Source organism: Pristiophorus japonicus, unplaced genomic scaffold, assembly GCF_044704955.1.
Source record: "Pristiophorus japonicus isolate sPriJap1 unplaced genomic scaffold, sPriJap1.hap1 HAP1_SCAFFOLD_35, whole genome shotgun sequence".
Classification (NCBI taxonomy): domain Eukaryota; kingdom Metazoa; phylum Chordata; class Chondrichthyes; family Pristiophoridae; genus Pristiophorus; species Pristiophorus japonicus.
In genome coordinates, this window is record NW_027253324.1 from 5,455,701 (window position 1) to 5,462,904 (window position 7,204).

At 46.9% G+C, this 7,204-nt stretch overlaps 1 pseudogene; it reads right to left on the reverse strand.

Moving 5' to 3' along the window:
- Window positions 1–1,544: 1,544 nt before the first annotated feature.
- LOC139250116 (probable G-protein coupled receptor 139) lies at window positions 1,545–5,595 on the reverse strand (annotated as a pseudogene).
- Between the last annotated feature and the right edge of the window lie 1,609 nt (window positions 5,596–7,204).

Here is a 7,204-nt window from a genome sequence, read left to right on the forward strand (position 1 = left end):
GGAGAGAATCCCAGAACTTGGGACCCAGGATGCTGAAGGAGGAGGAGAGTTAGAGGTAGAGAGGATTAAGGAGAGAATCCCAGAAATTGGGACCCAGGAAGCTGAAGGAGGAGGAGAGTTAGAGGAGGAGAGTGTTAGGGAGAGAATCCCAGAGCTTGGGACCCAGTAAGCTGAAAGCCTGGCTGCCATTGGTGGAGCAGTTTAAATCTGGGATGTGCAATCTGCCAGATTTGGAGCAGCACAGAGATCTCGGGAGCTCTAAGTGCTGGTGCAGGTTACAGAGGCCGTGAAGTGACTTGAAATGAAAAATGATCATTTTAAAATTGAGGCTGTTGGACAGGGAGCCAATGTCGGTCAGCGAGCACAAGTGTATTGCGATAACGCGCACGATAGCACACAGGCAGCAATGTTTTGGATGAGCTCAAGTATATGGATGGTGTGAGATTGGAAGCCCCCAGGAGAGCATTGGAGGAGTCATATCTCGAGCAATTAAAGGCACGGATGAAGGTTTTAGCAGCAAATGAACTGAGTCAGGCGATGTAACAGAGGCACAAAGATGCCATCCTGGTAATGGAGGGGATATGGTGTTGGAAGATCATCTCCTGCTCAAATAAGACACCAAGGTTGCTAACGGCTGGGTCAGCCTTAGACTGGTGACAGGGAGAGGGATGGAGCGTGTGGTTAGGGCAGTGGAGATGGTGACGGGGGCCACTGGTACATTCACAAAATTTTGGTTGGACGTAACCAGAACTGAAAGATAACAGTTATCAGGAACGATTGAACAGGTTATGCTTGGTTCCTTTAGAAGACAGAGAACATAGAGGAGTCCTGATAGAAGTCTTGTAAATTAAGATTGTTTTGGAGCAGTTCGATTGGGAGAGAAAAGTTTATAATCGTGGGAGCATCCAAATCTGTGGAGCCATAAATGCCAGGTAATCGCTATTAACACCAATAGGGAAATGAAGAACAATTTCTTTACTCGGAGAGTGGTTAGAATGTGGAATTCCCTACGAAAGGAAGTGGTTGAGATACATAAGTCAGATGCTGTCAAAGCGAAACAAGACGAGTAAATGAGAGAAAATTAAATAAAAGATATGATGAGAGGCTGAGACGAAGTATTTTCAATGGGATTAGTCTGGTCTGGAGCATACACATCAACACAGACTCGTACAGCCGAAGTGTATTTTTCTATGCTGTAGATTCTATGTAACGTAATCTTCTGAACTACAGCTCCAATTTGCCTACCTACCTCTTTACGTGCCTCTCACGCTGGAAGCTATAATGAATTCCCTCACTAAATAGCTGTAGTGACCCTTTACAGAAGAGCTGGGACAGAATGCAACAAAGTCAATTCAACAAACTCGTGTTGCTGACCAGAAAGATAAGGTAAGAAATGTCAATCAGATATAGTGCCGTGAGCTAATCACGTCGCTGGGTGTATTATCAGGTCAGCAGCCATTCCTGTAATAATTCAGTGGATGGAAGTCTGGGGCTCGATATTATATTCCTGAACTGGAAACACTGGGACCCGCCTCTGGCTGCGCTCAGTTGTTCTGCTTATTAATTAATTGTATAATTGAGGGAACCGGATATCTCACCGCGGTCTTCAACTGCTCTCTGAACTTGGTCTGAGTCACCCCGTAAATAAAGGTGTTTGTGCAGCAACTTAAATTCTGTAGAATATATCCGACTTGTCGGTAGGTAGATAAAGAAACATTGTAATCATGGGATTTATTCCTGCAATTATATAATATAAGAATTGTGTAACATACACCAGCCACAGCAGTATGAAGCTGCCGGATATGGTGAAGAGTAAAATCACAGACTTCCTCCTGCTCTCCATCTCTGGGTCACTGCCATTCTCCCCCTTGCTCTCACCCCTCAGTCCCTTTCGGACTCGACTGGCCACTAAAACGTGTCTGACTGTTAGAGCGTTGAGCAACAAAATTACAGCGAATGGGAGCAGTGGGGTTAAAACCGTATCAAACCAGTCAAATCCCACCCATCCGGGCTCAGTATAATAGGCTGGGATTGCTACACAGTACCATGGAACATTGTCGATTATATACACAGGTTCTAATGTAAAGTAGAAGGGAACCTTTTATTGAAGGGAGCAGAATGCAGCTTGTTGCCAGAACCACAGCCGCAGTTCTCCCGGTGTAATATTTGGTTTTCAGCTTCTGGCAACAAATGGCCACAAATCGATCAAAGGTGAAAGGGATGGTGAACCAGACAAAACAGTCTGTGGCTACACGGGACAGGAGATATATAACAGTACACACAGGGGTGATATCCAGGAAAGATCCCGGGAAATAATACCGCCTTATCTGCCGCAGTATGACCTCAGTGATGACCACCAGTAGATCCGCCGATGCCATGGCCACCAGGTAGCGAGTGGTGCAGGTGGACAGGCCGCACTTTCCCCGGAACAGGATCACAATCGCCACTAAATTCACTGTAATAAACAGAAGGGAAAAGAGACGGTCAATTATTGGTCACACATTCTCGGCGACTGAGCCCAGACAGTAAGGCCTGTCATTTCGCACAAAAACGGCCGGGTTGACGTCGGGTTTTACATGTAAAGCATATCATCGCAACCCAACCTACCTCCAACCCGCTGCTTCCCAGTTTAGCAGAGACGTGGCACTGGGAGAGAAGCAGAGCCATCCCAGCGGGCGGAGGGGGGGCAATATTAATAGAAACAGAAACATCGAAAATAGGTGCAGGAGTGGGCCATTCGGCCCTTCGAGCCTGCACCACCATTCAATAAGATCATGGCTGATCATTCCCTCAGTACCCTATTCCTGCTTTCTCTCCATACCCCTTGATTCCATCAACCGTAAGGGCCATATCTAACTCCCCCTTAAATATATCCAATGAATTGGCATCAACAACTTTATGCAGCAGAGAATTCCACAGGTTAACAATTCTCTGAGTGAAGAAGTTTCTCCTCACCTTGGTCCGAAATGGCTTACTCCTTATCCTTAGTCTATCTCCCCTGTTTCTGGACTTCCCCAACATCGGGAACATTCTGAAACTATGTCCCCTAGTTCAAGATTGCCCAACGAGGGGCATCACCCTCTGCATCTACCCTGTCGAACCCCCTCAGAATTTTATACGTTTCAATAAGATCACAGCTGATTCATCTAAACTCCAACGATTATAGGCGCAACCTGCTCAACATTTCCTCATAAGACAAGACCTTCATCTCAAGAACCAGCCTGGTGAACCTTCTCTGAACAGGGCATGGTCACTGCAGGAAGATAATCAACCAGAGGGGCTCGGGGACCGGGGAACCACCCCACTACTGTAGCCCCTCAGCCCTAGTTATTGACTTAACTGGTCACTGTCTTCAAGACTCTACCTCGTCTCTCCTCTCCTACCCACTCCACACTAGGTTACAGGCCCACAGAATCAGGACCACAGAGGGCGGGTATCCTCAGCTCAGAAAAAGGAAGACATGTTGTAAGCACTGGTGTGGGAGGTGGCATCATCGGAACAGATGCAGCGCAGGCAGCGAAATTTGGAGAATGTAATAGAGTCCTTCCAGCAAGCTGGGTGAGAGGTCATATAATCAAGGTAGCTGGTGGAGTCGGCCGGATTATGGTTGCTATTTGTAGCGAGCCTATCCTCGGAAATTGACTTAGAGATGTCGAGGAAAGGAAGAGTAATGTCAGACGGAGCATGTGAAGGAGAGAGAGCAGCGTAAATTTGAAGCAAGGTTGATTACATAATTATAATTATAATTATAATTATCAATCATATTAATAATAACTAATATTATTGATAATAAAAACAATAACTTTTATTTATATCATGCCTTTACTGGAGTTAGACATCCCAAGGTGCTTCAGAACAGTGTTAACAGGACAACACAAATACATAGGATAACAAAGAAAAAATTAAGGCATATGAGCAAAAGCTTGGGAAAAGAGGATGATTTTCAGGATATCTTTAAAATGGAAAGATGTTTAGAGAAGCAGAGAGGTTTAGGGAGGGACTTCCAGAGTTTAGGGCACAAACAGCTGATGATAAGGCCACCGATGGTTGAGCAGTATAATGAGGGATGTTCGAGAGGGCAGAATTAGAAGAATGGAGATATCTTGAGGGTTATGAGGCAGTATAAGAAATCAGAGGTGGGCAGGAGCAAGGCCATGGAGAGATTTGTAAACAAGGATGATCATTTTCAAAAGCGTGGCATTCTTTAACCGGAAGGCAATGTAGGTCAGAATGCATAGGGCTGAGGTCATGGGTGATCATGACTTTGTGCGAGTTGAGACATTTTCCAGTTCATGGCTAGAAAAGGAAATTGCGCGAACACAGTCATCAATGTACCTGAACAATATGTGAAGGAGGGGACCGGAGTAGAATTGGAACAACGAAGGTTCCCTGTATCCCAAGAAAAGGCAGCATAGCTAGGGACCATCCGACCTCCCATACCGACACCATTGGAGTGTGGGGATAGAACATTGTTCAGACCAGATGTCCAGCACTTGTACTTTCAGCAGGGGCAGGGTACTGGGGTCTGGATCAGGATCAGCAACCTGCAAGGGTTTTCATTCCCTGCCAAAAGCCGTTGAGGGTAAGAGGACTTACAGTGTGAATGGCGAGTGAATTAAATTGTAAATGGGGGCATCAGAATGTATCAGCGGCGATAGGCGCAGGGAAACTCGACATCCCCTGAGATTTACCGGGGAGCTCGGGTTTACTAGGCTATGCATTGTACAATGTGGACCATTTTCCATACCTCGGGAGCCCACTGTCAACAAGGGCAGACTTTGATGGCAAAGTCCAACAATGCCTTCAGTTTGTCAGTACAACTTTCGGACGCCTGAGGAAGGAAGTGTTTGAAGACCAGGACCTCAAACCCCGGACGAGGCTCATGGTCTACAGGGTAGGAGTGATACCTGCCCTCATATATGCTTCACAGAAATGTAATATTTAGAGCAGTCATTTCAAAACACTGGAGAAGTACCAACGCTGTCTGCGCAATTACCTGCAAATTAATTGGCCTGTGTGGCGCACCAACATCAGTGTTCTCGGTCAGGCCAACATCCCCAGCATCGAAGCATTGACCTCAGTCGATCATTTCTGTTGACCGGCAACATCGGCGACATGCCTCACATGAGATTCAAAAAGCAAAAGCTCTACTCGGTGAATCGTTTTTGCAAGCGAGCCACAGGTGGGCAGAGGACACGTACCATGACACACTCAAAACCTCCATGAAGAATTGAAACGTCCCCACCTACACCTGGCAATCCCTGGCCCAAGCCAGCCCAAAGTGAAGGAACATATCCGCACGGCGCAGAGTACCTCGAGTCTTAACGCCCAGAGCAAACTGAAGCCAGGCGTAGTTAGCGGAAGGAGCGCGCAGCAACCCAGGCACCCAACACGACCGTTCGTTCAACCACCGTCCGCCCCATTTGTGACAGAGAATGTAGGTCATGCATTGGGATCTTCAGCACTCTGGGAACTAATTTTTAGCGTGGAATCGAGTCATCCTCGATTCCGAGGGTACGCATCAGAAGCGGAAGTAGCAGAAATAGTGACGAAAACTGAGTACATCCTACATGACATACACTCCCAGTAATCCATGGTCACTGGGGTACAGTGTTCCACACCGGTTAGTGACACACACTCAGTATATCGTAGAGCGACACACACTCCCAGTAATACATGTTCACAGGGATATGGTGTTCCACACCGGCTAACGACCCACACTGTGTATATCCTACAGTAACATACACAACCAGTAATACATGGTCACTGGGATACGGTGTTCCAGACAGGTTAGTGACGACACTCAGTATATCCCACAGTGACACACGCTACCAGTAATACATGGTTACTGGGGCACAGTTATCCACACCGGTTCGTGACCCACACTCAGCATATGGTACAGTGACACACACTACCATTTATATATGGTCAATGTTGTACAGTGTTCCACACCGGTTAGTGACTCACACACAGTACATCCTACAGTGACACACACTCCCAGTAATACATGGTCATTGGTGTACATTGTTACACACAGGCTGGTGATTCACACTCAGTATCTCCTGAAGTGACACACACTCCCAATAATACATGGTCACTGGGGTATGGTGTAATACACCGGTGAATGACACAATTCAGTATATCATATAGCGACAGACACTCCTAGTAATACATGGTCACTGGGGTGCAGTGTTCCATACCGGTTAGTGACCCACACTCAGTATATCCTACAGTGACACACACTCCCAGTAATGCATGGTTACTGGAGTATGGTCCTCCACACAGGTTAGTGAGTCACAGTCAGCATATCCGACAGTGACTCAAACTCCCAGTATTACAAGGTCAACGGGGGACGGTGTTCCACACCGGTTAGTGACCCACACTCAGTATATCTTACGATGACACACACTCTCAGTAATACATGATCATTCGGGTATGGAGTTCCACACCGGTTAGTGAATCACAATCAGTATATCCGACAGTGAGAGTCACTCCAAGTAATACATGGTCACTGTGGAATCGTGTTCCACACCAGTTAGTGACCCACACTCAGTACATCCTACAGTGATGCACACTCCCAGCAGTACATGGCCACTGGGGTACGGTGTTACTCACCGGTTGATGACCCTCGCTCAGTATATCCTTCAGTAACACACACTCCCAGTAATACACGGTCACTGGGGTGCGGTGTTCCACACCGGTTAATGATCCACACTCAGTATATCCTACAGTGACAGACACTCCCAGTAATACATGGTCACTGGATACTATGTTGCATACCGGTTAGTTACCCACACTCAGTATGGCCTACAGTGACACACACTCCCAGTAATGCATGGTTACTGGGGTATGGTGCACCACACCGGTTAGTGACCCACACTCAGTGCATCCGACAGTGATTCAAACTCCCACTAACAAAAGGTCACCGGGGGACGGTGTTCCACACCGTTTACTGATCCACACTCAGCTTTTCCGACAGTGACAGTCACTCCCAGTAATATATGCTCACTGGGGTACAGCGTTCCACACCGGCTCGTGACCCACACTCAGTATATCTTACGATGACACACATTCTCAGTAATACATGGTCATTCGGGTACAGTGTTCCACACCGGTTAGTGAATCGCAATCAGTATATCCTACAGTGAGAGTCACTCCCAGTAATACATGGTCACTGTGGTATGGTGTTCCAAACCAGTTAGTG